This window comes from Eriocheir sinensis, chromosome 67 (assembly GCF_024679095.1).
Source record: "Eriocheir sinensis breed Jianghai 21 chromosome 67, ASM2467909v1, whole genome shotgun sequence".
NCBI classification, from domain to species: domain Eukaryota; kingdom Metazoa; phylum Arthropoda; class Malacostraca; order Decapoda; family Varunidae; genus Eriocheir; species Eriocheir sinensis.
The window spans coordinates 8,358,096-8,379,413 of NC_066575.1; the positions used below are offsets into that span (position 1 = coordinate 8,358,096).

Here is a 21,318-nt window from a genome sequence, read left to right on the forward strand (position 1 = left end):
AGTAATAAGTTTCTCAGTAAGGGAGGACCTGGAAAGAAGTACCTTGTTATTTGACTGAGGGGAAAACAATTACCACCTTCCCCTACAACGCCTGACCCCAATGCATCACGCCACTCACCTCCGCCACACACCATTAAGCCTCAGGAGCTATTGCCATTAACCTAGGCACCTAAAAAGCCGTGACTCGCTCCTCTGCCCCTTACGTGTTCTGCCCCGATGAAGCGAAAATGGAGAGAAAATGGAAAAAATTATAAATACCGGCCTACCTTTCCCTCAACACACACACACACACACACACACACACACACACACACACACACACACACACACACACACACACACACACACACACACACACACACACACACACACACACACACACACACACACATACACACAGAGGCTTATGAATAGAATACTTTACCAAATGAAATCGTGCGTGTGAAAAAAAAGTATATATAGATTTTGAGGCAGGTAACTCGATTTCCACCGGTTCCCAAAATTGCTATATTCTTAATTACGATTCGTTAATACCCCGTCCGTTATGTACCCGTTCACGGAGTATTCGACCAAAAATAAAACGTTGATTGGATTAGGTATGGGTTTGTCAGATGCTATTCGCACTAAGTGACTTTTACTTGACATTTTTCTATAGTTTGCTGTATTAGTAGAACAGAGTGTGGTACGGGACATTACGGGTTTGTCTCTGTTATCAACCTTCATTCCTTCCCTCACTCTGTCCATTCCCCTTCTCCCTTACTGCCTGGTCTCATCTTCTCTCTCTTTCTCTTTCTTTTCTCCCCTTTCTTATATACCTTCAGTCCCAACTCCTTTTTCAATTTATTTTTCCCTCTCTCTCTCTCTCTCTCTCTCTCTCTCTCTCTCTCTCTCTCTCTCTCTCTCTCTCTCTCTCTCTCTCTCTCTCTCTCTCTCTCTCTCTCTCTCTCTCTCTCTCTCTCTCTCTCTCTCTCCCCTACCACTCAACTTTCCTCTTTCTATCTCTTTTCTGTCCCTCTTTCACTTTTCCAATAGGTAAAAACGCACAGCTACACACACACACACACACACACACACACACACACACACACACACACACACACACCTTCGTCAACTATTCCCCTCAAGTATTCCACTAACGAACCAATTATGAAAAGGTTGTTAGAGGGGAGACAATTATATGGGAGGGTGAAGAGGGCGTGGGGGAAGGGAATGGCAGGAAGGGGGACGGGAAGGGAGTGATAGGGAGGGGGAGGGGAAGGGAAGGATAGAGAGATTGAAGGCGGAGGGGGTGATAGGGAAGGGGGGTTTTAAAGGGGTGATGTGAGGGGTGGAGGAGGGCGTAGAGGGGAAGGTGACGAGGTGAAAATGGAGGTGTGAAAAATTTGATTGGGGAGGAGGTTAGGTAAGGGGAGGTTAAGGGGTGAAGGAGGTGGAGAGAGGGGGGTGGGGGGGGTTATGGTGGGCCTAAATTGGGAAGGTGTAGGAGCTAATTAATAAGGTGGAGACGTGGTGTTTTATGTCGATTAAGTAGGACGTGATTATGGTGGTGGTGGTGGTGGTGGGGATGTCGTAAGAGGACACACACACACACACACACACACACACACACATACACACACACACACACCTCCCTCCCCACCACACACACACCAATTTTTTTTTCCTCAACACTGAAAAACATCATTACCAACACCACCACCACCCTAACCAACACCTTCAAGACGTCCTGCGCCTCCAACAAAGCCCAATGCTCTGAAAGGACATAGAAAGAGCGAGAAAAGGGAGGGAGGGGGACGGGAGGGTAAAAAGTGAATGGCAAGAGGGAAAGACGACGATTGAGGGAAGGGAAGAGGATATAGAAGTGAGGGAAGGAAGAGACACACAGAGGGGAAGGAAGGTGGGTAGGGAGAGGTAATAATGGCAAGGGAAGACGATGGGTAGGGAAGGCAAGAGAGACAGAGGGATTAATGGAGGAACACGTAGACTAGATGGAGGAATGGAAGGCAAGAGGAATAGAAGGGAAGCAAGAGAAAGCGAGTTCAAGAGGAAGGAAAGGTGAGAGGGAGAGACATGAAGAACGGGAGGTAAGGCAAAAGAGGAAGAAAGGGAAGAAAGAGAGGAAGGAAGGGCAAGAGGAAGGGAGGGTAAGAGAAAGGGAATGGGAAGGAAGGCAAAACGAAGGGAGAGAAGACCAAGGGAAGACAAACGAGAGGAAAGACAAACAAGAGGAAGGGAAAGGGAGAGCAAGGGAGCGCAAGAGGAAGGGAGGGTAAGAGGAAGGGAATGGGAAGGAAGGGAGAACGAAGGGAGAGAAGACCAGATGAAGGGCAAACAAGAGGAAGGGAAAGGAAGAGCAAGGGAGCGCAAGAGGAAGGGAGGGTAAGAGGAAGGGAATGGGAAGGGAAAACGAAGGGATAGAAGACCAGATGAAGGGCAAACAAGAGGAAGGGAAAGGAAGAGCAAGGGAGCGCAAGAGGAAGGGAGGGTAAGAGGAAGGGAGGGTAAGAGGAAGGAAAAGGCACGAGAATCACACACACACACACACACACACACACACACACACACACACACACACACACACACACACACTGAGGTTGTTTGTCGCTGTCCCTCACCTCGGAGCCGCCCCCTCCAGTCACCGCGAGCTCCTGTCTTTTCCCGAGCGGCTTCTCAGTGCCTGGCTGTCGTGATGGACCTGACAGCCCGCCTCAACCCCTGTCTCCTTCCTTCGCCCTCTTTCCCTCTCACATTTTTCTTTTTTTTCTTTTATTCTTCTATTATCTGTTTCTTTTCCTTCTTCTTTTTTCTTCATATCAATAAATTTTCCCTTCTCTTCGCTCTCTTTTCCTCTTACATTTTGCCTTTTCCTTTTCTTCTTCTATTAACTGTTTACTTTCCTTCGTCTTTTTTCTTATATCAATAACTTTTCCTCTCTTCCTATCCATCTTTCTTTTTTCATGTCTTTCCTTATGTTTTTTGTTCCTGTTTCTTTTATTGTTTCTTTCCTTGTTCTTTCCTCATGTCTACTGATTCTCTTTTCCCAACTTTATTTTCTCTTTGTATCTCGTTTTTTTCTTTCTGTTTCTCTTTTCTTTTCTGATCACATCCTTTTTCTCTTTTCACATCATTTAATTCTCTTTTATTCATATATCTCGCTCTCTCTCCTCATTTATTACTATTTCACTTCTATTCCCAGTTTCCATCATTTATTTCTCTCTCTTCATCATATCCATTTTTCTCGTTTCCACCAGCATGATTTCGTTTAAGTCGCTCACACAGTTGGAATATTCTAGCCTTTATCACGTTTACTTGCTAGTGTTCTGCGGCGTCTGAAGTATAACCATTGCGTATTCAAATTAACGAAGCGAGATGAGGGTACTTTGGATGGAGTCAGATTAGGTTGTCAGGTTAGGTTAAGTAGGGATAGGTTATTAGGTTGGGTTAGGTGAAGCTAGTTTAAGTGGTCAGGTTAGGTTAAGTCGGGTCAGGTCAGGTCAGGAGTCAGATCAGTTTAAGTCAGGTTAAGTTAGGTTGTAAGGTTAGGTTAAGTCCGGTTAGGGTAGGTCCGGTTAAGTTAGGGTAGATTGTTAGGTTAGACTGAGTCAGATTAGGTTTGGTCAAGTTAGGTTAAGTCAGGTCAGGTCAGGTTAGGATAGGGTCAGATGTTTAAGTCAGGTTAGGTGATGTTAGGTTGTAAGGTTAGATTAAGTCCGGTAAGATTAGGTCCGGTTAGTATAGGTCCGGTTAAGTTAGGGTAGATTGTCAGGTTAGGTTTGGTCAAGTTAGGTTAATTAAGTCAGGTTAGGTTAAGTAGGGTCAGGTTAAGTCAGGTTATGTTAAGTAGGGTTACGTTAAGTCAGGTTAGGTTAAGTATGGTCAGGTTAAGACAGGTTAGGTTAAGTAGGGTCAGGTTAAGTCAGGTTAAGCAGGGTCAGGTTAAGTCAGGTTAGGTTAAATAGGGTCAGGTTAAGTCAAGTTAGGTTAAGTAGGGTCAGGTTGTCAGGTTAGGTTAAGTCAGGATAGGCTGTCATGTTATGTTATGTCAGGTGACTAAGTTTGGGTAGGTCGTCAGATTAGGTTGTCAGGGCAGTTACTCGCCATCTAATCCTCCTCCCCTTTGCCTCTTCCCCCCTACCCTCCGTCCATTCCTTTCAACATTTCCAAGAGAGATGTATTTTTTTCTTATATATATTTTGAGATGTTCCATTTAGTCTGTTTACAGCGTCTCCCGTAAACTAATGATTTCCGTACGGGTTAAGTAGGAAAGGAAGGGGTAGAATAATCAATGTTTGCGACGGAAATGGTTGAAAAAAATAACTGAAAAAATTAATAAAAATATGACAAAAAATGTTTCATCCGAGAAATTATAGTGATATTTTTCGAAATTTTACACTTTTTCCCTTCTCTTCCTCTCCTCCAATTTCTCGCTCTCTATCTCCTTGCTTTCTCTTCCTTTTTATCCATATTTCTTCCAGTGCTCATTTCTCCCTTCACCTTCTTTCCTTTCTCTTTTCTCCCTCCTTTCCTCTCCTTCCTTCCTCCATGAGTGATACTTAACAAAAATTATTACGTTTTCCTTCTCTTCCTCTTCCAATCTCTCGCTTTATTTCTCTCTGCTTCCTCCTTTTCTTTTCTCATATTTCTTCCACTGTTCATTTTTCCCTCCACCTTCCTCCTTTCCTCTATCTTTTCGCCCTCCACATCTTGCTATCCCTTTACTACACATCTTCCTTTCTTCCCCTCTCTCTCTCTTTCCTTGCATACTCTTCCTCTTTATTCATATTTCTTTCACTGCTCATTTCTCCCTCCACTTTCCTCCTTTCCTCTCTCTTTCCTCCCTCCACATCTTCCTTTCTTCCAATATCTCTGTCCTTCTCTTTGCTTCCTCTTCCTCTTTATTCATATTTCTTCCACTGCTCATTTCTCCCTCCACCTTCCTCCTTTCCTCCCTCCACATCTTGCCACCTGCCCACTCCTACTACCTCGTCTATTTTTTTTCCTTTCCACGAAGAGAACAACTACCAGCGGTTCCTCGAGCCCCCACTCTTACTTCTCCTCTTTCTCTTCCTCCTCTTTTTCATCTGATATCAAGGGAAGGGAATGAAAAGGTTTGGAGATCTTTTTCCTGGACGGGTGTTTTGTGGATGGTTATAATTACGAGTTTTAAGTGTTGAGTATAGTTCTGAAGCTTCGGTCTTACCCACACCACGGATTGAAACTGTTGTCACCCACCACCGAGCTGATGATAAATTTACATAACACTTTTTCCCGATTTGAATTTTTAGGTTCATATACATTTTACACACATATATGAGCACTCTTTGGACACTAACAAATTTACTCAATATATTATTTTTATTTTTAAGTTGATATATATTACACACACATACATGACCTCTCTCTTGGTCACTCTTCTCTATTCTCTTTTATAGGAACAGTGATTAGCGGGCTTTTTTTATGTTGTTGTTTTTCGCCTTTGAGCTACTTGCTTTACTGTAAAAGACAAAATAGACACACACACACACACACACACACACACACACACACACACACACACACACATTGTTAACTCTGAAACCACACACTTAACCGTAACCTGTATTTCATATGTGTGTTCTGCCACTTGAGTTAGCTGAGCAAAATTCGTATTAATGGTTGATACTGATCACTAACGATCCGCTCTTTGTCACGTCTGATAATTGTTATAATTTGACGAGACATTCATGGACTTAAGCCACCAATTAGCTCCTGCGGTTTGAGGCTTTAATTTGCGTTGCCATTATGTATTCCTCGTTACCAGAAGTTAAAACATGTGCTACGCTGTTACTGTCTATTCGTGTGTATTACTGTTAATGGGTTTCAGGGGATGGAGCTGTTGTTGTTGTTGGTGGCAGTGGTGGTAAGGGTGGTGGTGGTGGCAGTGGTGATGGTGGTGGTAGTGGTGATGGTGGTTGTGGGAATGGAGTTGTTGTTCTTGTTAGAGGTGGTGGTGGTGATGGAGGTAGTGGTGATGGTGATGGTGGTGGTGGTAGTGGTGATGGTGGTTGTGGGAATGGAGTTGTTATTGTTGTTGTTGGTGTTGGTGGTGGTGGTTGTGGGAATGGAGTTGTTATTGTTGTTGTTGTTGTTGGTGGTGGTGGTGGTGGTGCCCCGTGTCACAATTTGCCACCATATTGAGGGGCGTCGTGGCCATTCTCACGGCCCTGCAGGCAAAAGCAACAGCTACCCTTCTTACCTCCCTCCCTACCTTCCTCTCTCCCTCCCTCCCTCTCTGCTATTCCTACCTTCCTTCCCTCCCTCCCTACCTTCCTCTCTCCCTCCCTCCCTCTCTGTTATCCCTACCTTCCTTCCCTCCCTCCCTAGCTTCCTCTCTCCCTCCCTCCCTCTCTGTTATCCCTACCTTCCTTCCCTCCCTCCCTACCTTCCTCTCTCCCTCCCTCCCTCTCTGCTATTCCTACCTTCCTTCCCTCCCTCCCTACCTTCCTCTCTCCCTCACTCCCTCTCTGCTATTCCTACCTTCCTTCCCTCCCTCCCTACCTTCCTCTCTCCCTCCCTCCCTCTCTGCTATCCCTACCTTCCTTCCCTCCCTCCCTACCTTCCTCTCTCCCTTCCTCCCTCCTATGCCTACCTTCCTTCCCTCCCTCATAAGAACATAAGAATATAAGAACATAGGAGTCTGCAAGAGGTCGGTAGGCCTGTACGAGGCAGCTCCTCTGAACCTAAGCTCCCGTGTAGCTTCCGTGTATCTAATCCCACCTAATATCGCTGTCCATGAACTTATCTAATCTATTTTTGAATGTGGCAATTGTATTGGCACTCCCCACATGACTACTAAGCCTATTCCACTCATCCACCACCCTGTTTGTAAACCAATTTTTGCCTATGTCCCTGTTGAATGTGAATTTATCCAGTTTAAACCCGTTACTTCGTGTCCTACCCGGTTCTTTTACCAATAAAACCTTATGAATGTCTCCCTTATTAAAGCCCTTCATCCATTTATAAACCTCGATCATGTCTCCACGCACCCTTCGCTTTTCTAGAGAATGCAAGTTTAACTGCTTGAGTCTTTCCTCGTATGGCAAGTTTCTCAACCCCTGAATCATCTTAGTCATCCTCCTCTGCACTGATTCTAACATTTTGATATCCATTCTATAGTAAGGTGACCAGAACTGAACCGCATAGTCAAGATGAGGTCTAACTAATGCTAAATATAGTTTGAGGAAGACTTCGGCGCTTCTGTTGCTTACGCTCCTTGAAATAAATCCCAGTACCCTATTTGCTCGATTTCTAGCTTGAATGCATTGTGCCCTTGGACGGAGATCAGAGCTCACTAAGACCCCTAAATCCCTCTCGCACCCAGACCTGCTTATGAGAGTGTCATTTAAGCAATAGTTATGTGAGGGGTTGTTCCTACCTACACTCAGAATACTGCACTTCCCTACATTGAACTTCATCTGCCATTTATCCGCCCACTCATACAATCTGTTTAGTTCACCCTGGAGAATACTAGCGTCCTGATCCGACTCAATTACTCAACCAATCTTGGTATCATCTGCAAATTTACTAACATCACTACTAATTCCTGTATCTAAGTCATTGATATAAATAATAAACAAAAGTGGACCTAATACCGAACCCTGTGGGACCCCACTCGTAACACATCCCCAGTCAGATCTTTTACCATTGATTTGCACTCTTTGCTTCCTATTGCTAAGCCACGCCTTGACCCAGTTCAAAACTTTACCCTCTACTCCGTGAGCCTGTAATTTAAACAACAGTCGTTGGTGAGGAACTTTGTCAAACGCTTTACTAAAATCAAGATAGATTACATCATAATTTTCATCTCTGTCAACCGCCTCAAATACTTTATTGTAGAAGGACAAGAGATTGGTGAGGCATGACCTACCTTTTGTGAACCCATGCTGCGAGTCGTGAATTAAGCTATGTTTCTCTAAATGCTCCCAAAATTCCACTGCCCCTGGTGAGGTTCGAACTCACAACCCCGGCATGGCTCAGCTGGACTGTCTTATAAGTACCGTGCGCTAACCGATTGCGCCACAGGGGCCTGTAATCTTCCTCTCTCCCTCCCTCCCTCTCTACTATTCCTACCTTCCTTCCCTCCCTCCCTACCTTCCTCTCTCCCTCCCTCCCTCTCTACTATTCCTACCTTCCTTCCCTCCCTCCCTCCCTTCCTCTCCCTCCCTCCCTCCCTCTCTGATATCCCTACCTTCCTCTCTCACTCCCCTCATTCCTTTTTTTCTTTCTCCTCCCTTTTTCCTATTCCCCATCTTCCTCTCTTCCTCACTTCCACTTTCTCTTCCTATCTCCCTGTTATTTCTATCTCCCTCCCTCCCTGTCATTCCTTCCTTCCTCTCTCCCTCCTCCCTCCTTCCCATTCCTACTTTCCTCTCTCCCTCACTCCTTCTTCACTTCTTCCTCCTTCTCTCCACTTTATTTTTTCTCCCTCCTCCTTCCTCTCCATTCCCACCTTTCTCTCTCTCCCTAAATTCCCCTTTTTCTCCCTTTCTTCCTGTACCCTTTTCCATCTTCCTCTCTTCTTCGTTCACTCCATATTTTTCACCCTGTCTCCCTTCCTTCATTTCCATAATCCTCCTCCATCCTGTTCTTCCATTCCATACATCAATTTTCCTTCGGTAGCACTCTCAGTCTCTCTCTACAGCTCCTATTTTCCTCTCTAACTCCTTAACTCATTATCACCATTTCTTCTCTTCTCCCTTTCCACCCATTGCCAGATTTCCATTTCCCTCTCCTTCTCTCCACTCTCACTACATTCAGTCCTTCCTTCCTTTTTTTTTTCTCCCCTTCGCTATTCCTGCCCCCATTCCTCCCCTCTTTCTTGCTCAAATTCCTCCATTCTTTTATCCCTAATACCTCCACGCCTCTCTCTCTCTCTCTCTCTCTCTCTCTCTCTCTCTCTCTCTCTCTCTCTCTCTCTCTCTCTCTCTCTCTCTCTCTCTCTCTCTCTCTCTCTCTCTCTCTCTCTCTCTCTCTCTCTCTCTCTCTCTCTCTCTCTCTCTCTCTCTCTCTCTCTCTCTCTCTCTCTCTCCCTTCTCATTCTGTATTCCCTCCTTTTCTAAGTTTCTTTTATCCATTTCCTTTCTCAATCTTTTTCACTACATCTTTCCACCTGGATTTATTTATTTTTTGTTTCCTTTCTCCTCCTCAAACCACCACGATTCACTCTCCGAAGTTTTATTTATTTCTTGGTTTCTATAGTTTTTCTTTCTGTCTGTCTTTTTGTTTGCCTTCCTCTTTGTGTCTGTCTATACTTCTATCTGTCTGCCTTTCTCTCTACCTCTCTTTTACATTTATTCTTTTTTTTTCTTTGCCAGTCTGTTTTTTTGACTGTCTGTCTGTCTATCTCTATGTCTACATCTCTATCTCTCCATCTCTCGTTTTTTCTCATGTTTTTCTCTCTTAAAACTAACCACAACACGTCCTAATTCGTAACATTCTCAAGTCAACAACACGCAAATTCACCTTCATTATTCTCGATTTTATTTGCTGCCTCGTCCGTTTTAAGTCTTGTTTATTCACACGGTAGTAAATTTCAAGCAGAGCGAACGTAATTTAGGTTAGCGCGATTTCCGAGAACGATGTTGGGCTTCAGCGTAATTTGCTCGTTATAACAGCGCTCGTTTTCGCATTTTCTTGTAGCGCTTATGGGGCAATTTTGTGTTTATTCCACTTTCTTATTGCAATTCCGGGGATCGTGAGAGAGGAGGAAATGGCGGTGGGGTGTGTGTGTGTGTGTGTGTGTGTGTGTGTGTGTGTGTGTGTGTGTGTGTGTGTGTGTTTGGATTGTGTGTGTTATCTCAGGCAATTTGACTTAAGCCGCTGTGTGTCTGTGAGTGTGTGTGTGTGTGTGTGTGTGTGTTTGGATTGTGTGTGTTATCTCAGGTAATTTGACTTAAGCCGCTGTGTGTCTGTGTCTGTGTGTGTGTGTGTGTGTGTGTGTGTGTGTGTGTGTGTGTGTGTGTGTGTGTGTGTGTGTTTGGAATGTGTGTGTTATCTCAGGTAATTTGACTTCAGCCGCTGTGTGTGTGTGTGTGTGTGTGTGTGTGTGTGTGTGTGTGTGTGTGTGTGTGTGTGTGTGTGTGTTTGGATTGTGTGTGTTATCGCTGGTAATTTGACTTCAGCCGCTGTGTGTGTGTGTGTGTGTGTGTGTGTGTGTGTGTGTGTGTTATCTCAGGTAATTTAACTTAAGCCCCTGCACACACACACACACACACACACACACACACACACACACACACACACACACACACACACGCAACCCTCACACACACACACACACACACACACACACACACACACACACACACACACACACACACACACACACACAACCCCCCCCTCTCCCCCCCCACACAGGCTGCTGGTAATGGCGTCGCCCCTTTTCCCCTCCTCAGCGGACCTCAACACGTGACACGCAATAACAAAAATCGGCCCCATATTTTTTCCTGCCCCAATAATTGCCTGGTTGACGCCACTGCCATGTGCGTGATTGGGAGGGAGAGGGAGGAAGGGAGAGGGAGAGGGAGGAGGTGACAGAGGAGGGGAGGTGCCTGGGTGACGTAAGGTTGTGATTGAGGAAAGTGACCAACGTGACTGATGGGGATGAAGTGGTTGATAAGAGCCCAAAACGGAATTAATTGAGATCTAATTCTTCTTCCATCGTATTTTAATTGGCTCTAGAATCACACCCCACATCCACGCCATGAACCAACTTGCCGAGAGAAGTCAACCAAGAACAATCTACTATGCATGACGTTTCCTGACTAAGAGAAAGGATTGGCTCAGTTATAATAAACCAATATAGTCATGAACCTTGTACGTATTCTGCGCTTTTGTTTTGAGTATATTTTCATTCTGAGTTTTAAAGAAATACTAGTTTTTGGACCATTTTGTAAAATAGAGATTGATACGTTTTATTGTAAGTTGTGGTCAATAAATATCTATCTATCTATCTATCTAGGCACTAAAGAGGCTGGGCATGGATGAAGTGTATACATAAAATATCTGATTGGGGTCATTTCTTCTGGATAAACTAAGGTCCATATTCCCAAATACCTCGGGGATTACACACCAACATTAATATTTTGATAAGAGACATTTGATTAAAACACTTCTCCACCCGAAGTTGACCTCTCTTTTGGCTGCTCTTTACTTTTTGCTTTTGTAAGAGCGACGAGTAGCGGGCTTTTTTTGTTTGTACTCTTTTTGTAGCCCTGAGCCGCGTCCTTTGATGTAAAAAAAAAAAAAAAAAAAAACTTTCGTAGAGGCTGTGTTAGTATTTCCATGATGGGTAGTTTTGTGACCCGAGTGATAGTTTGACAAGGATTCTGCACCATGAATGTGGAATACCCTCATGAGAAAGCGACTATAATCTCCTTTGTGGCCATAGGAGATAGTATGATCATGCAGTCACGGAAAAGTCTGGGCGTGGATTAAGTGCATGCATAAAAAATCTGATTGGGGTCACTTCTGGGTATAGTGAGGTCCATATTCCCAAGTACCTCGGGGATAACACACCTACATTTCTTAAAGCTTTTGTAGAGGCTGCGTTAGTATTTCTATGATGGGTAGTTTAATGGGCCTAGTGATAGTCTGACAAGGTTGCAGTACCATGAATGTGGAATACCATCATGAAATCGCAACTATAATCTCCTTTGTGGGAATAGGAAATACTTGTTGTTAAAACCGAAAACGACCGAGAAAGCGAAATTGAACTCGATAACACGGAGGAATATGACGATTGGACAGTTCATCAGTGCCACGTGGGACAGAAGGAGATGGAAGTCCATGGTTGCCCACGTCCTGGAGGATATGGCACAGCGGTAAGGTAACACATTTTAGAGTCCTTAGCAATTATATATTTAAGAGCTTATGACCTTCAAATAAAAAGAAAAATAATTAACCTCACCTGTACAAAATTTTAAACTCCACCTGCTGAAAAGTATCCAAGCACACCTGATATGCATTTTGCGCCACGCCCACACCTGTTGGATATTTTTGGCCGCACCTGTCGCGTAGTTTTACCTGCACGCACCTGTCACATGCTCCGCCGGCTTCACTCGCGGACAGCCAGTGGTGCTTTAGAATATATCCCGAGGGGAGCGCGGCGGTGTCGGCGGCACGAGGCTTGGTGGGGTGGAAGGGTCGGGAATGGGGGTGAGGGGAGGGGTAGGAAGGGGGGAATAATGAAGAGGATAGGAGAGAGGAGAGGAAGCTTAGGTTAAGTGAGGAGGAAGGGGAAGAGGAGTGGTTAGGTGAGAGAAGGGTAGGGTTAGGTTAGGTTTGGTTAAATTAGGTTAAGTTAGGTTAGATTAGGTTAAGTTAGGTTAGATTAGGTTAGGTTAGGTTAGATTAGGTTAGGGTGAGGAGGGTGAGGAGAGGTGAGGAGAGGAGAGGAGAGGAGAGGAGAGGAGAAGCGAGGAGAGGAGAGGAGAGAAGAGAGGAGAGGAGGAGGAGGAAGGAGAGAAGGAGGTTAGGTTACTTTAAGGGAGGAGGAAGGAAAGGAGATGAGAGGAGGACTAGGAAAGAGGAGGAAAGGAGAGGAGAGGAGAGGAGAGGAGAGGAGAGGAGAGGAGGAGGAGGAGGAGGAGGAGCAGAGGAGAAGAAAGAAGAAATATGTTAAAGAAAGAGGCTGGAAAGTTGGACGACGAGCAGAAGGAAGCGAACAAAATGGAAAAGCTGAAGGAATAGGAAGGAGAGAAAGAGATTGAGAAGATGGAAAGGGAGATTGAAAGATAGAATATAAGATGAAAAGAAAACGGATGATAGGACGAGGAGTGATAAAGGATTATGGGAAGAAATTTGCAGAAAAGAATAAGTGATAAGAGAGTTATGTCGCAATACGAAAGAGAGACTGGGAAAAAGTGGAGAGACAGAGAGACAGAGAGAGAGAAATTTGCAGAAAAGAATGTGTGATGAAAGAGTTATGTCGCAATACGAAAGAGAGACTGGGAAGAAGTGGAGAGACAGATAGACAGAGAGAGAGAAATTTGCAGAAAAGAATGTGTGATGAGAGAGTTATGTCGCAATACGAAAGAGAGACTGGGAAGAAGTGGAGAGACAGATTGACAGAGAGAGGGATAGCGGGAAACAGAGCGAAGAGAATGTACGACGCAAGGGTTAAAACAACGAAGTAATAAGCGAAGGAGAGAACAGAAAGAAAGATGGAAGACTGAATTTAAAAAGAGAAAAACAGTATTGGATGACAAGGAGGAAGGAAGGAAGAAGGAAGAAGCAGAGAGGGTAAGAAAGGCGAGGAACTGAGAGAAAACAAAAACAAACAAAGAAATAAGAGACACAAAGAGAGGATAAGGCGGAGAGAAAGGTAAGAAAAGATGAACAAAAAGAGAATAATAAAAAGAAAAGAAAAGAAAAGGAATGAAAGTAACAAAGAAGAAACATGAACGAAAATAAGAAAAAAATAAGTTCAGGATAAAAATAAATAAGAAAAGCGTTGAAAAGTAAAGAACAGGAGAAGTTGAAAGAGAGAGGAAAAGATGGAAAATAAGAAAGAAATATGGCAAATGAAAATATTATAGGAGGAATGATGGATGCTGGAAAAATGTGAGAAAAAATGAGGGAAATAAGAAAAAATATTGGACTGGAAAATATACGCAGGAAAAATTATGAAAGAAGTATAAGAAAAGTTTGACAAATGTGGAAGAAGCGACTTTGTGAGAGGAAGAGAAGAAGGAAGAAAAGTTCAATGACAAGAAAAATAAGAAGAGTGAAATCACGGAAAAGAGGACAAAAAAAAAATGGAGGAAGAAGAGGAGGAGGAGAAGGAGAAAAAGAAAGGAGGAGGAAGTAAATTATAAAAACCGTGAAATGGAAATAAAATAGAATAATAAGAAGGAAATATATAGGAAGAAAATATAGCAAAGCAGAATGAAGGGAGAATGAAACGCAGACTCAAAATACAAGAGGAAAACGAAAATAGAAGTAAAAAGAAAAGAAAAGGTAAGGCTCACAGAAAAACAACAATAATAAACCAAAAAGAAATGACAAACCGGAAAAAAGAAATGAAATGAAATGAAAGAAATGAGAAATAAACTGAAATGAAATGAAATAAAATGAAATGAAATGAAAGAAATCAGAAATAAACTGAAATGAAATTAAATGAAATGAGAAATAAACTGAAATGAAATGAAATGAAAGAAATGAGAAATAAATTGAAATGAAATGAAATGAAATGAGAAATAAACTGAAATGAAATGAAAGAAATGAGAAATAAACTGAAATGAAATGAAATGAAAGAAATGAGAAATAAACTGAAATGAAATGAAAGAAATGAGAAATAAACTGAAATGAAATGAAATGAAAGAAATGAGAAATAAACTGAAATGAAATGAAATGAAAGAAATGAGAAATAAACTGAAATAAACTGAAATGAAATGAAAGAAATGAGAAATAAACTGAAATGAAATGAAATGAAAGAAATGAGAAATAAACTGAAATGAAATGAGAAATGATAAATAAACTGAAATGAAATGAGAAATGATAAATAAACTGAAATGAAATGAAATGAAAGAAATGAGAAATAAACTGAAATGAAATGAAAGAAATGATAAATAAACTGAAATGAAATGAAATGAAAGAAATGATAAATAAACTGAAATGAAATGAAAGAAATGAGAAATAAACTGAAATGAAATGAGAGAAATGATAAATAAACTGAAATGAAATGAAATGAAAGAAATGAGAAATAAACTGAAATTAAATGAAATGAAAGAAATGATAAACTGAAATGAAATGAAATGAAAGAAATGAGAAATAAACTGAAATGAAATGAAATGAAAGAGATGAGAAATAAACTGAAATGAAATGAAATGAAAGAAATGAGAAATAAACTGAAATGAAATGAAAGAAATGATAATTAAACTGAAATGAAATGAAATGAAAGAAATGAGAAATAAACTGAAATGAAATGAAATGAAAGAAATGAGAAATAAACTGAAATGAAATGAAATGAAAGAAATGAGAAATAATCTGAAATGAAATGAAATGAAAGAAATGAGAAATAAACTGATATGAAATGAAATGAAAGAAATGAGAAATAAACTGAAATGAAATGAAAGAAATGAGAAATAAACTGAAATGAAATGAAAGAAATGAGAAATAAACTGAAATGAAATGAAATGAAAGAAATGAGAAATAAACTGAAATGAAATGAAAGAAATGAGAAATAAACTGAAATGAAATGAAATGAAAGAAATGAGAAATAAACTGAAATGAAATGAAATGAAATTAAAGAAATGAGAAATAAACTGAAATAAAATGAAAGAAATGAGAAATAAACTGAAATGAAATGAAATGAAAGAAATGAGAAATAAACTGAAATGAAATGAAATGAAATGAAAGAAATGAGAAATAAACTGAAATAAAATGAAAGAAATGAGAAATAAACTGAAATTAAATTAAATGAAAGAAATGAGAAATAAACTGAAATGAAATGAAACGAAATGAAAGAAATGAGAAATAAACTGAACTGAAATGAAATGAAATGAAATAAACGAGAAATAAACTGAAATGAAATGAAACGAAATGAAATGAAAGAAATGAGAAATAAACTGAAATTAAATTAAATTAAATGAAAGAAATGAGAAACCGCAAAAAACAGAAATCATATAAGAGGATAACCACAAAAAAAAAATAGAAGTATCGATATTAAGAAAAACAGAGCGTAGATATAGAAAATAATCATATATGGAAATTAAGAATAAAACAATATCTTAAATAAACAAAAAAAAATATCGAACAATTAATATTAAAAACGCTGATGAAATCCTCCTCCAAAATAAATATAAAAAAATAAACTAATATAAAAAGGGAAATATAAAAGATACACAAAATAATTATGCAAAGCCAGTACATAAAACAATAAAAATTTAATTAAACTGGAGGCGATGAAAAATGCACCGAGAAAAGAAAATATCATGAAAAAAAAGATAGAATGTGAGTAAGGAATCTCATTAATTTTGCAAGAAAGGCAAGAACGAAAATGAAAATCCTCTCGTGATGACAAAAAGTATTAAATTAAGAGTGGCAGAAAACACGACTGAGGAAAAAAAAAAAAAAAAAACAATTAAGATAAGAACACACACACACACACACACACACACACACACACACACACACACACACACACACACACACACACACACACAGAAAAGCATACACACATAACCCCCCTTCTCTCTCTCTCTCTCTCTCTCTCACACACAAACACAGAAAATAACCTAATGATTGTCAGCTTCTAATATTAAATAAAAAGAAGCATATTATTCCGCCCTTACTAATTTTTCCCCCCTGCACGTTACGCCACTCCGCCCGCCAATGTAGCCAGTGCTTGTGTTCACTACTAAATGAATCGAGTAATTAATCAATCATATAATACGTGACAACCGCGCGTCCTATCCGTTGAGGGCTGTAAAAATAAATTAATTGTTTGGTGAGTTTTTTTTTATGGAACCGAAAGATGATGATGGTAGTGGTGATGATGGTGATGAATTTTGGAAGGAAGGTGATGCATTTGATATAGATAGTGATGATGGTTGTGGTGGTGATATGGCCAAAATCAACCTCACCAAATTCACCACCATCACCACCACCATCACCATCACACTCTCCAACATTCTCTATGACAAACACCACCACCACCACTACCACCAAAAGCATCACCACCACCACTAAAACCACTAAAACTACTAATATTACTACATCAACAACAACAATCATCACTACTACTACTATAACTTTTCCTACCACCACCACTACTACTACTACTACTACAACTATTCCTACCACATCTGCCACTCCACACTTTGCTTCTCTCTTTCCACTCACTGCTGCCGCCTCGACCTCACTTTTCCTCTCAACAGAAGCAGCAGGAACAACACATTTAAATAGGTTGGTCACATTTTTCTCCCAGGCTCTGTGTTCCCTCTCCCTCTTGCCTCCTCCTCTCCCATTAGTTCTCACCCTGTTGTTAAGAATCCTTCGCAACTGAACGTTCTGTCTCTGTCATTCTCTTTCGCTGCTAAAACTTATGCTTATGTTAGTTCCCACGCCACCTTTAAGATTTAAATACTAATAGATGTTAGCTCTCTCTCTCTCTCTCTCCTATATTATCATTTAAAGTGGGTGCACCGAATATGTCTGACAGGCAATCAATCTTTTTCTCTTTGTCTATCTATCTATCTATCTATCTATCTATCTATCTATCTATCTATCTATCTATCAATCAATCAATCAGTCTAGCTTCTTCGGTTCTTATACTCCTCATTATTACCATTATTACCAACTCTATCTATATATTTATCTATTTCTTTCATTCTGTCCTTTCCTCATTGTTACCAACACAATCCGCTGACAAAAATCCTACAAAAAGCTCCCCCACTGATGCCAACACATAACCACAAACATCTCACGTCCCCACACTATTAGTACCGACTTTCAACACACGCAGCAACTCGATGGCTCTGGCAACACCAAAAAGAAGATATGAAAGAAGAAGGGTACGGGTATAGGTTCCAATTCGGTTTGCTATGGCTTTCCCTATACATCAAAGAAGCTCAGAACCCCGATTTGAAAATGTAAATAGTAGCATATCATTGACACGATTTCCTTTCCTTTTCCATCAGTTTGCTCTATTTTTAGTACGAGTGCAAAAAAAAATTACATAACAGAACATTAGCATATATATATTACACCACAACTAACAAATAATAAAGTCTCATCTTTTTATGTGAATTTACTATCATACAAGTCCAGCAATTGGGTCAGGCACAGAGTTCATAGGAATCAATGGATTTTCAATATGTATCGGTGTATTTAATTCCATTCAGAACTCTCAATAGAAACAAGGGCAGTCTATCTTCCTTATCAGTGTTGTGGATGAATGGAAAAGGAAGTCAAGTCTCTCTCTCTCTCTCTCTTATCGACATACACACACACACACACACACACACACACACAACTTAATCTCGCAGTATTTTTAGCAAAAGACAAAACCTTCAATTCTAAAGCCCATGATCTCTCTCTCTCTCTCTCTCTCTTCTCCCATATTCCGTCATCTTTCTATCTGTCTATCTATCTATCAATATATCTCTATCTATCTATCTATTTTTCTTTCTATTAATCTATCTCTCTATCTAAATGTTCCTTGACCTGCTTTACTCTTTGTACAACTATATTTCTCACTACTAACTCTGCAAATATTTTTCTTTCACATAACCACAAAACAGAGAGGTGGGCGGCATGGCTTAAGAACTTTACGTCGGTTTTGTCAGACGCTACCACCTCTCACATCAACTATTTCCAAAGGCCATAACGGAGACCAGTCGGGTTCTCATGAGTGTTTTCTTAGGTTCATGGTACAGAAGAAAGGTCAGACTAACATTGGGGTCGTAAAACTACCCCTGAAAATGCCCAAAACTCCTACGAAAGCCTAAATGTGTGTGCTTGGGCGTCGAAATGTTGAAGAATATGACCTCTGCGTTACGTATGATTTCAGCGCCTCACACACACATACAGTCTTCGGCACCGACAGAACAATGCATCAGATCAGCCAGTGCCGGGAGAGGCTTATCGTGTCTCATCCTCAGCCTGTTTGCTCTCCACTTTACTCGAGAGAAATAAAATGCAAAGCGGATATTACGTAAGTCTGAGAGTCTTGCCAAGTGATCAAATAATACGATGAAGGTGATTTTAAAGGATGATGAGATAGTGTATGAATTATCTTAACGGCCTAATGGATGCAGGCGGAAGGCAGATCAAAGTACTAGATAATGCAGTTCATAACTTATTATGCATATAAAAATAAGAGAAAAGGTTATTATTAGTCACTATTATTACTACTATTATAACTAAACACGTAACAGTAGGTACTGTCGGAAGAGTACTACAAATACTACAAATTATAGTCTGTAACCCTAACACACGTAATAAACTGACAAGTAAGGATGACAGATAGAAAAGTTGGAAAGTTTCGTTTAGTCGGCGCAACGTTTGTGGTCATATGCCGGAGAGAGACAGGAGGGGAAGGAATTATAGGAGAACGAAACAGATCCCAGGAGACGGGATACAACCCCCGATTAATACAAGGTACCCATTCACTGCTGGGTGGACAGGGGCGTAGGTATCGGAAAAGCCGCCCATTTTTTTCCACTCCACCCGGGATGACAGAGATAAAATATGCGATAAGTAATGAACATAAATCAATACAGTCTGGTTTAAGCGATAGGATTAAAGAACAAAATATAAAGTTTACGAAAAAATATTAAAGTTTTCTGTTGCATTTTAATTATGAGACCAATAAAGGGCTAATGTGACGGAGATGAGCACCGAGACCACGCGCAGCTATAGCGTATGCCCTCAACTTAACTTAATACAGACTTCCCTTAGCACACTCATCTAAACTTTCTTTTATGGAGGTAGTGACTATCGGGCATTTTTTCCCATTTTATTTTTGTCCCTGAGCTGCTTCCTTTACTGTAGAAAAAAAGACAAGGTTGAATGTATAAAAGGGTACCAAAAGTATGATCAATTTAGGTACAGGAAGTGTCTTCATTCTGTACTCTGTTAAAAATGCATCACCCTCTCTTTTTTTTTCTCCATTTATTTTTGTCCTTGAGCTGTTTCGTTTAATGTAAAAAGAAAGAGTCAGGGTTGAATGTGTAAAATGCCACCAAAAGGATAATCAGTATAGGTCCTACAGAAGAAAACCATTATTAACTCAGACCGCAGATGGAATTTCAAAGCGAACTTTATTCTTGGCAGCGAATATCTCTCAGCTCTCAGAAAGAAGTAAAAGAAGAAAGACTTGACTGAAGCTTTTAAACTATATTTGTATTGCGGAAAGAAAGCTCCCAAGTGTTACATCTCATTATTATTTTCGCGAGTGTTCCGTAACAAGAGATACCGCATAAGTTATGAAAATCGTGTAATCTAAACATTCCTCTAATATTAAAAAGTTTCCTAAAACGTTTGGCTCGCGTTAAAGTAAACAAAGCGCGTAAATCGAGAATCCATTATAATATATTTCCACCACTCTCTCTCAACACATACAAAATTACTTGTAATATTAATCCGCGGGAATGAAAAGAAACAAAAGTAGTGAGAGGTGTCTTTTTACTCTCGTTTTTCTTAATTAGGCTCCACGCTACATGAAGAGGTGAGGTGAGGCCAACATTACTTACGTGGCAGGTGAATGTTTTGTTAACTAAGTGAGGGCCAAGGTGTGTTTGTGCTTAATTATGTCACATGAGAGAGAGAGAGAGAGAGAGAGAGAGAGAGAGAGAGAGAGAGAGAGAGAGAATGGGACAAACAGATAAAAATAAAATCATCTCCCTGTCTATCGGTCTGTCAGTTTGCCTCTCTCTCTCTCTCTCTCTCTCTCTCTCTCTCTCTCTCTCTCTCTCTCTCTCTCTCTCTCTCTCTCTCTCTCTCTCTCTCTCTCTCTCTCTCTCTCTCTCTCTCTCTCTCTCTCTTCTTGATGGCATATTCTCTACAAATTTTAAACTTTTATTAAAAAATAAATTTTCTCTCTCTCTCTCTCTCTCTCTCTCTTCTCCCCCATTCCCCTCTCTCTCTCCCTCCCTGACTGGCTCGTAAGCTGCTGGCCGTGACTTATTCTTTACATTCTTTAAAGGAAGCACTCACTTTTAAGCCCAATACCCGCAGCAACAAAAATACGGGACCGGACAATAGCGAGCCAGAAGTGCGCTGGGAGGCTTACAGGAGTCGCTGGTGGCAGGCTTTTGGCAGGCTGGGGACGGTGGGTGATAGGGAAAGAGAGAGAGAAAGGGAGAAACGAGAAGGAACGGGAAAAGAGGGAAGGAAAAGGAATGAGGAAGGAGGAGAACGACAGGAGTAGGTGAAAGGTAGGGGAGGGGATGGGGAGAAGGGGAAAGAGAGGGAAAGGCAATGCGGGGTAGAAAAGAAAAGAGGGACAGCAAGGAAGGGAGAGTAAGAGAGAAGTGGAGGATAGGCGCTGATGAAAGGGGAGGTAAAGGGGAGGCTTAGCAGGGAAATAGAGAGAGGAAAGGTGGAAAGAGAAGGAACAGGAAAAGAGGAAAAAAGGAAGTAGGAAGGAGAACGGAAGAAGCAGTTGAGAGGTAAAGGAAGGGGAAGGGAAGATTTAGAAAGGTATTGGATTGGGGAATAGAGGGAAGGGCAATACGGAACGAGGTTTTGGGAGGAAGAGAAGAGAAGAAAGTGAGAGCAAGGAAGAAAATGTGAGGAAGAGGAAGGGAAAAAGAAAGCTTACAAAAGAAAGTA

The 21,318-nt window shown here is 41.0% G+C and overlaps 1 protein-coding gene and 1 non-coding gene across 2 annotated transcripts in view; one reads left to right on the forward strand and one right to left on the reverse strand.

Moving 5' to 3' along the window:
* LOC126988051 (neuropeptide Y receptor type 6-like) overlaps window positions 1-21,318 on the forward strand; it is a 145,228-nt gene that overhangs the window by 112,868 nt on the left and 11,042 nt on the right. The window lies entirely within an intron of this gene.
* Trnai-uau (transfer RNA isoleucine (anticodon UAU)) lies at window positions 7,974-8,065 on the reverse strand. The gene is given in 2 exon segments: window positions 7,974-8,009; window positions 8,028-8,065. It is a non-coding gene; the product is annotated as a tRNA-Ile (tRNA).